The sequence below is a fragment of the Suricata suricatta genome, chromosome 8 (genome assembly GCF_006229205.1).
Source record: "Suricata suricatta isolate VVHF042 chromosome 8, meerkat_22Aug2017_6uvM2_HiC, whole genome shotgun sequence".
Lineage (NCBI taxonomy): Eukaryota > Metazoa > Chordata > Mammalia > Carnivora > Herpestidae > Suricata > Suricata suricatta.
In genome coordinates, this window is record NC_043707.1 from 78,464,906 (window position 1) to 78,473,856 (window position 8,951).

An 8,951-nucleotide genomic window follows, 5' to 3' on the forward strand; every position below is an offset into this window, starting at 1 on the left:
GTCAAACTTTCACCCTTTGCAGATGACATGATATTCTACATGGAAAACCTGAGAGACTCCCCCCAAACTCTGCTAGAACTAATCCATGAAGTGAGCAAATTTGCAGGATATAAAATCAATGTACAAAAATCGGCTGCATTTGTATACACCAAAAACGAAGCAACAGAAAGATATATCAAGGAATTAATCCCATTTCCAATTGTCAAGAACCATAAATACCTAGGAATAAACCTAATCAAAGAGGTGAAAGATCTATATGCTGAAAACTTTAGAAAACTTATAAAAGAAATTGAAGAAGACATAAAGAAATGTAACAACATTCCATGTTCATGGATTCGAAGAATAAATATTGTTAAAATGTCGATACTGCTCAAAGCAATCCACATATTCAGTGCAATCCCAATCAAAATACCACCAGCATTCATCACAGAGCTAGAACAATCCTAAAATTTGTATGGAACCGCAAAAGACATAGAATAGCCAACTAATGTTGAAAAAGAAAACCAAAGCTAGAGACATCCCAATCCCAGACTTTGGCCTATATTACAAAGGTGCAATCATCAAGACAGTATGGTATTGGCACAAAAACAGACATATGGATTAATGGAATACAATAGAGAACCCAGATGGATCCACAAATATATGGCCAACTAATCTTCAACAAAGCAGGGAAGAGTATCCAATGGAAAAAAGAGTCTCTTTAGCAAATGGTGCTAGGAGAACTGGACAGCAACATGCAGAAGAATGAAACTGGACCACTTTCTTTTTTTTTTTAATGTTTTTTTATTTATTTTTGAGAGACAGAGACAGTGCGAGCAGGGGAGGGTCAGAGAAAGAGGGAAATACAGAATCTGAAGCAGGTTCCAGGCTCTGAACTAGCTGTCAGCACAGAGCCCGAGGTGGGACTCAAACCCACGAGCCGTGAGATCATGACCTGAGCAGAAGCCAGATGCTTAACCAACTGAGCCACCCAGGCATCTCTGGCCCACTTTCTTATGCCATATACGGAAATAAATTCAAAATGGATGAAAGACTTAAATGTGAGGCAGGAAATCATCAAAATCCTACAGGAGAAAATAGGCAGCAACATCTTTGACCTCAGCCTCAGCAACTTCTTATTTGACTTGTCTCTGAAGGCAAGGGAATTAAAAGCAAACATGAACTATTGGGACCTCATCAAGACAAAAAGCTTCTGCTCAGCAAAGGAAACAATCAACAAAACTAAAAGGCAGTTGACAGAATGGAAGAAGATATTTGTAAATCACATATCAGATCAAGGGTTAGGACCTAAAAGTATAAAGAATTTACTAAACTCAACACCCAAAAACAAGTAATCCAGTGAAGAAATGGGCAGAGGACATGAATAGACACTTTTCAAAAAAAAAAAATCCAGATAGCCAACAGACACATGAAAAGATGCTCAACATCACTCATCATCAGGGAAATGCAAATCAAAACCACACTGTGATACCACCTCACAAAGGTCAGAATGGCTAAAATTAACAACTCAGGAAACAATAGATGTTGGCAAGGATGTGGAGAAATGAGAACCCTCTTGCACTGTTGCTGGAGGCAAAGTGGTACAACCACTCTGGAAAAGAGTGTGGAGGTTCCTCAAAAATTAAAAACAGGATTACCCCATGATCCAGCAATTGCACTACTAGGAATTTATCCAAAAAATACAATAGTACTGATTTGAAGGAGCACATGCACCCAATGTTTACAGAAGCACAATAGCCAATTTTGGAAAGAACCCCAGTGTCCATCAACTGATGAATGGATAAAGAAGATGTGGTTTCTATACACAATAGAATACTACTCAGCGATGAATAAGAATGAAGCCTTGCCACTTGCAACAACATGGATGGAACTGGAGGGTATTATGCTAAGCAAAATAAGTCAGACAGAGAAAGACAGATACATGTTTTCACTCATGTGGAATTTGAGAAACTTAACAGATGACCATAGAGGAAGGGAAGGAAAAATAAAACACAAGCAGAGAGGGAAACAAACCATAAGAGACGCTTAAATTCAGAGAACAGACTGATCATTGATGAGAGTGGGGGTTGGAGGGGTGGGGAAAATGGGTGATGGACATTGAGGGGGGCACTTGTTGGGACAAGCACTGGGTATTATATGTAAGTAATGAATTACTAGATTTGACTCCTGAACCCAAGACTACACTGTATGTTAGCTAACTTGACAGTAAGTTAAAAAATTAAATTACATTTAAAAAAAAGAAAAATATATATGTATGTATACATGTGTGTATATATGTGTGTGTACATGCATATATGTATGTATATATACATATACAAACAAACAAAAAGTCTTTTCACACAAATTAAAATTACTCTTCCAAGGAGGTAGGGAAGGTATCTTGATCTCTTTCATAAATCAATATCATTACACTTTATTCATGTCCCCCACACACATACACATCAACACATACTACTACACATCAGCATATACATGTGCACATACAAAGTCTTACACAACATGCTGGAGAATTTTAGTCTCCTTATCTTTTTTTAAAATGTTTTTTATTTATTTTTGAGAGAAAGAAAGAGAGAGAGAGAGAGAGAGACAGCGTGAGCAGGGCAGGGTCAGAAAGAGGAAGAAACAGAATCCGAAGACAGGCTCCAGGCTCTGAGCCAGCTGTCAGCACAGAGCCCAACATGGGGCTCAAACCCACCAACCGTGAGATCATGCATAACCTGAGCCGAAGTCAGATGCTCAACTGACTGAACCACCCAAGCACCCCAAGTCTCCTTATCTTTTTTTCTTTTTTTTTATTTAAATAGTTTATTACCAAGTTGGTTTCCATATAATACCCAGTGCTCTTCCCCGAAAGTGCCTCCCTCCATGACCATCACCCCTTCCCCTTCCCCGCTCCCTCCTCAGCCCTCAGTTTGTTCTCAGCATTCAAAAGTCTCTCATGATTTGCCTCACTCCCTCTCCCCAACTCTTTTCCTCCCTTTCCCCTTCCTATGGTCCCCTATTAGGTTTCTCCTGCTAGACCTATGAGTGAAAACATAAGGTATCTCTCCCTCTCTGCCTGCCAAGTCTCCTTATCTTGAGGACCAGTTATCAATTCCAAATTCTGTATGCAATATTCTCAAGAGCACCTATCAAGTTCATATGCATTATGTGTCTAGCTGATCAATTAAATTGTTGGAAGTCATTACAGTGACCTTTAACATTAAATTCTGTGTACCATCCTTTATTACTTAAAATATTCCCTTGTTATCATTAAGATGAAGAATGTCTGCAAAGCAGATAGCTGCTGAACTCAAGAATCAATGAAAGCAAGTCTGTTTGCCTCCATTAACATCAAAGATGAGAGAATCGGTACATATATACAAACGAGTCCATAATAGCAAGTTCAAACAGCATACAGGGGTAGCCTCATGGTTGGTGCATGAGCCTTATAATCAGAAAGAGTGGGATTCAAATCCCAGTATGGACACTAATTAGTTGCATGACCTTCAATTTTCTTACCCAGTCTGTGCATCAATGTTCTCATCTGTAGGATTCAAATACTAATACTGACCTCATAAATATGTTGTAAGGATTGAGAAAATGTAGGTAAGACATTTGGTGTAGTACATAGTAAGCATGTGTTCAAAAGCTATTGTTTCCTGATGAGAATCATTCCTGATGGATTCTGAAATAAACCAAACAGTTCTTACCTAGATAAGATCTTCAAGATGGTTAGTGAGTTACTGACCAGGTGCCACTTTGCCCTCTTTCCAGATACCTGAATACCTTGATAGTGCGATTTGCAAAGCACCACAGAGGAAGGCAGCATGAGTCAAAATAGCCAGATATTCTACCAGACAGCCGCAGCCCTTAGGGAAGAGTCTAAGGAAAGGATGACAAAGCCAGAGTATGGGTTGGAGCTTTCCAAGGCAGTTTCACTTAGTAAATAGTTATAGGACACATGTTCCCGGCACTGTTCAGAGCTGAGAGCACAGCATCAACCAAATTGGACAAAAACTCTTCCCTGTGGAGCTCACACTGCAGTGCAAGGAAGCAGAAAATAAACAACTAAATTAATAAAATATATAGTAAGTCTGATTGTGAAATGTGCTATAGAGAAAAAATCAAGTAAGGAATGGGAATAAACAGAGCCAGGATTTCTCAAGATAATGCAGAAAAACCCATGCATTGGTCCATCAATATCGTCTCCCCTGGCCCTTGATCCACAATGACTGCAGATGATCACACCATTAATTAATACTCAGTAGCTTTTTTTTTTGAGTGAATGACATGTCTCAAGAGAAAACCGAAACCTCAGAAAATAAAGCAAACTTTACATACCTTTGTCAACTAGGTAGAATTTGTGTCTGGTATACTTAAATACTCAATAAATTGTTGTTGCATAGTTCAGTGTCTTAGCAAGCAATCACAGCTCCCTCCACAGAGCCAGGATATATACAGTGACTGCAACATCTATAATTTGAATAACATGTGCCTGATTGCTCACCCATACCTGGCATTCCTTTAAGTACTTTAAATGGACTATCTCCTTTGAGCCTTTCAATAATACTGGAGATTCAGGGGAGGATCTGCCCAGTAAACGAGTTGTGAAAGCCTTCTCTGTTGAGTGGTGCCCTTCCCTGTAGAAAAGTGCATCCTTATCAGTCATAAGTTGGGTCCTGACTGATTCTGATTACCAATCCATCAGATGCTCTTCAAATAGTCAAACACCGACGTTCACAATCTTTCTACCCAGCTGCCAGCTCTTCTCAGCAAACCACAGTTTCTGATAACCTTCCAGTCCAGACCCAGAATTTAATATCTTTTCCCTTTCAATCATTCTACTGGTGTTATCCACGACTCACTGTATCCAAACTCTAGAAGCAATAAGAGCCTCCATGAGGTTACAAACAGACCAAGAATAAAATCTGAATACTTATTTTTTTATTTTTAGAGAGAGACACAGAGTGGGCACAGAGGAGAGTGGCAGAGGGAAAGAGAGAGAAAATCTCAAGGAGGCTCCAGGCTCAGTGCAGAGGCTGACACAGGACTTGATCCCACAACCCCAAGATCATGACCTGAACTTAAATCAAGAGTCAGAAGCTCAGTCGACTGAGCTACCCAGGCGCCCCAAGAAAGCTAAACACTTTAAAGTGAAAGAAAGCAAGAAAGTAAAGTACTTGCCCTGGCATGCAAACAACAGTTACAAAAAGGTAGTGAAAACTTTGATTTATTATGCATTTAGAGGCCGATTTTGATTCCCAGGCTGGAAAGACACTCAAGGACGGAGGACAGAGTTACCTGCAGTTTGGTATAGGCAGCTTCACATGGCTGGGAGAAGAGCTAGGTGGCACTGTGTTCTGGCTGCACAAAAGAAGACCCCCAGAAACGAGCCACAGGGTGAGCCTCATCAGCAGCTGCTTGCCAAACGAATGCCAGTCCCAGACAAATCCAGTAGAACCCATGCCTGCTGGCTAGATCCCATCTTCAATATTTAAGAGCTGAAAATCAGTGTTGACTTCCAAGAAGTCAGAGCTACTGAAAACCCAAACTATAATTAAGAGAAAGATTAGATTTACCAGGAAAAACAAATTACTAGAAAAGTAGTGATGTAACCAGTTCTGGGAACAAACAAGGCTCACCTCATACTTTTTTCCAGTGTTTTAAAAGGAAAGAGGCAGCATCCATTTAGCAAGGAAGTGGAGGCAATAGTGCAGATGCACAAAAGAATGGAGCTGGAGGGAGGGCTTCATGCCCCTGTGCCATATGTGGTCCAAGTTCAATGCTAATCAGATCCTGTTGCTCTCCTGCATACACCCTGCAGCAGCCTCTCACTCCCCTTCAGTTAAAGCCTGAACTGCTCCACCTGGCCCATAGAGAGTTGCAAAATCTGGTCCTCTCATTGGCTTTGTCTCACCCTTCACCTCTTCCATACACCCATTCTGAACTTCTCACAGGTCCTCATAGGTGTCTCCATTCCCATAGCCGTTGGGTCACTGTATGGAACACTCTTCTGCTCCTCTCCCCATCTTCCTCTGACTGGCACTGCTTATTCTTCAGATCTCCACTTAAATATCATTTCCTTGAAAAGACTTCTTACCCTCCTCTAGGTTAGATCCCTTGCTCCGTTCTCATAACCCCTATACTTCCTTCTCCACAATACTCAACAACTTTGTGATTAATACCTATTTTTTATGATGGTTACAATATTAATTTTATTTTTGAAAAACTCAGATAACATTCATGATAAAGTTTTGTGAAAAATTAAACTTCAAATGGATATAAAAATGTCTAAAATTAATTATGAAAACCATTACCAGCTTTTTTGGTCTGAGTAAAAAAGTAAGCTATACCGAAAGGAAACTGTCCTGTCAGAAGGTTTCTTTTATTAAAATGGACATTGTGTGCTATATAAAAAGTACTATACTTGGAAAGTAGCTGATGGTCTCTGTGATCATATGCTTTTCAATCAGAAATGTGAGTAGGAACTTCCTTAAGATATTATCTAATCTAACCTCTTCTCTTTTACCAATTAGGAAATTAACTTGCAGAGTAGCAAAAAAAAAAATTATTTTAAGGTGTCAGGTAACAACTCTTAAACCCATATCATTGTCAAATCCTAAATGTGTTCTAAACTTTAAAGAAAGATTTATTTTCATTCTTTTCTATTAACTATGTATTATATTTTATGAGAAAAAACAATGTCCAGAAACAATATTGATAAATTAAGAACACCAGAGAGGAAAATGGTAACTTATTAGAGGAGTTTTGTTCTTTCATAAAGTAGGGTAATTTTCTTTTTTTCCATCATAATTGTGAGATAAAATACTCTAACAATTATATATACTATTGCCATATTAATAACATTTGTCCCCAAACTCTCATAATACCTATTTATTTATCAGCCTTCCCTTGTAACTAGAGTAAGTGCTCATAAAACACCTGTTAATCAATTAAATTAAAGTAGAATTTATTTTGTGAGCCTAGGTCCTTCTTTCTCCCTGAATTCTAAATTGGGAGAAAAAAAAAAACATATTAGGCAACATCTCAGGAGAGAAAAAAGACAATTCCAGAAGTTTAGACTTTATGATCATCCCATACATTTCTTCACTAGTATGTGTCCCCCCCAAAAACCATTCTATATACTTACCTTCCCACCTATCCCTTCCCTTGCACTCAGGAAATATTATCTTTCCCCCTACTAATTTATTCTCACTTTCATTAATTCAATAAACATTTATAAAGCAATTTTTGTGTGCCTCATACCGACTTTTTAAAATTTTTGTTTTCAACACTTTGCAGTTGATGATTTAGGAGCTGACTGAAATAAAAATGAAGATATATGCATGTTTTTTTAATTTCATGGGGTAAAAAAGTTGATAATTAAAAATATATTTAGTGAAACCTTAAAGGAAAAAGTTATGAATCTTTGAGTTGATGACAACAGTTGAATTGTCTTGAACTTCATGATTTCATTGGCTCACAAGTTTTTTAAAGGTTGGAAGTTGTTTCAGGCCTGGTTTGACTCAGAGCTTTGTATAGTCACCAGGCTCTGGCTCTTTTGGGGTTCTCTAGGCTCTACTCAGCTTCCCAGATCTCACTTCTTCCAATACACCAGCAGAGGAGAAGCTCTTCACCACCTCCCACAGAAGAAAACGAAAGTCTTCTTCCCAGGAACCCCCAGCAAAAAGAATTTCTGCCCCTCCCTGTGGCCTGAATGGGGTCAGATGCCCATCCTGGGACCAGTGAGTGATACACACTGGTTGGCTTAAGCCAGTCAGAAGCCACCTCTGGAGCCAGAAATGGCTGCACAGCTAAGCAAAGTAGAACATATCCCTAAAGGGAAAAAAAAAAAAAAAAAAAAAAAAAAAAGGCTGCTGAAGAAATGAAAAAATAGATGCAAAAGAAGCAATCAACAAGTGTGCATTACACAGATGAATCAAGTTTTTCAAAGCAGCACTCAAGATTTTCCCCCTTTATGTGAAAAAATATGTCATCATTCCTGTGTAGCTTATAGAATCCCCACTGCTTAGAATTATAAAGAATTTTACAGATAGTACACAATCCATCTCCCTCATATAATAGCAGTTAGGGTTGGGAAAATTGAAGTAAACTGTACCCAGGTTACACATCTTAATGGCATTGAAAGGAACATAACCCAGGTGTTTTTATTTTCAATCCAACATTCCTTCTCATATGTCAATACTACACAATCAGGGAAAAATCAGACCATATGATGTGTCATTTCTGTTATTCTCTAAACATAGAGTTTATTTGCAGAGAGAGTGTGTCTGTTGGGTTTATGAGGAAGGGGTAAGTAGGAAAGAATGAAAGAATGGAAAAAGAACAACTTTAATATGTTTTTAATTTTGTTTTAATTCACACAACTTTCTAACAAATGCATTGACCCAAAAAACAGAACTTCTCTTAGAGCTGAGAAAATCTGACAGTAGGACTTTGGTTTAAAAAAAAAAAAAAATCCACTGCTCACTTCAGCAGCACATATACTAAAATTGGAGAGATACAGAGATGATTGGCACAGTTCCTGCAGAAGAATGACACACAAATTCTTGAAGTGTCCCAGATTTAAAAACAAACAACAACAAAAAGAATCAATATAATAACAACAATTAGATTTGTAAATCCTGGTCCTGAGGCCAAGTACTGTTTGGAGAAAAGATAGGCTGCTGGCTCTGCTCTGAACAGTTCATGTGTCTGAGACCTGCCAGATAATGTCCATTTGTAATGACCTTGATACAAGGAGGGACTCTTAAAGAGAAAGAGCTCATACTGTTCAATTGTTAAAAATCACAGGGCAACCTGTGCCCTGTAGTCTGTGAACTCTCCTCCAGATCACAGAACTGCTTCATTTTCAGGGCAGACCAGCTAGCAAGGGTTAGCTTTGGGAGTAGGAAGAAAAACGACAACCAAAAGTGCCATTCTAGAACCTGCCTGGCAAATCTATCCAT

The 8,951-nt window shown here is 38.6% G+C and overlaps 1 non-coding gene across 1 annotated transcript; it reads left to right on the forward strand.

Annotated features, from left to right (window-relative positions):
• The first annotated feature begins 8,465 nt into the window (after positions 1-8,465).
• On the forward strand, positions 8,466-8,572 carry LOC115300525. Its single transcript, XR_003912696.1, has one exon. It is a non-coding gene; the product is annotated as a U6 spliceosomal RNA (small nuclear RNA).
• Positions 8,573-8,951: the final 379 nt, after the last annotated feature.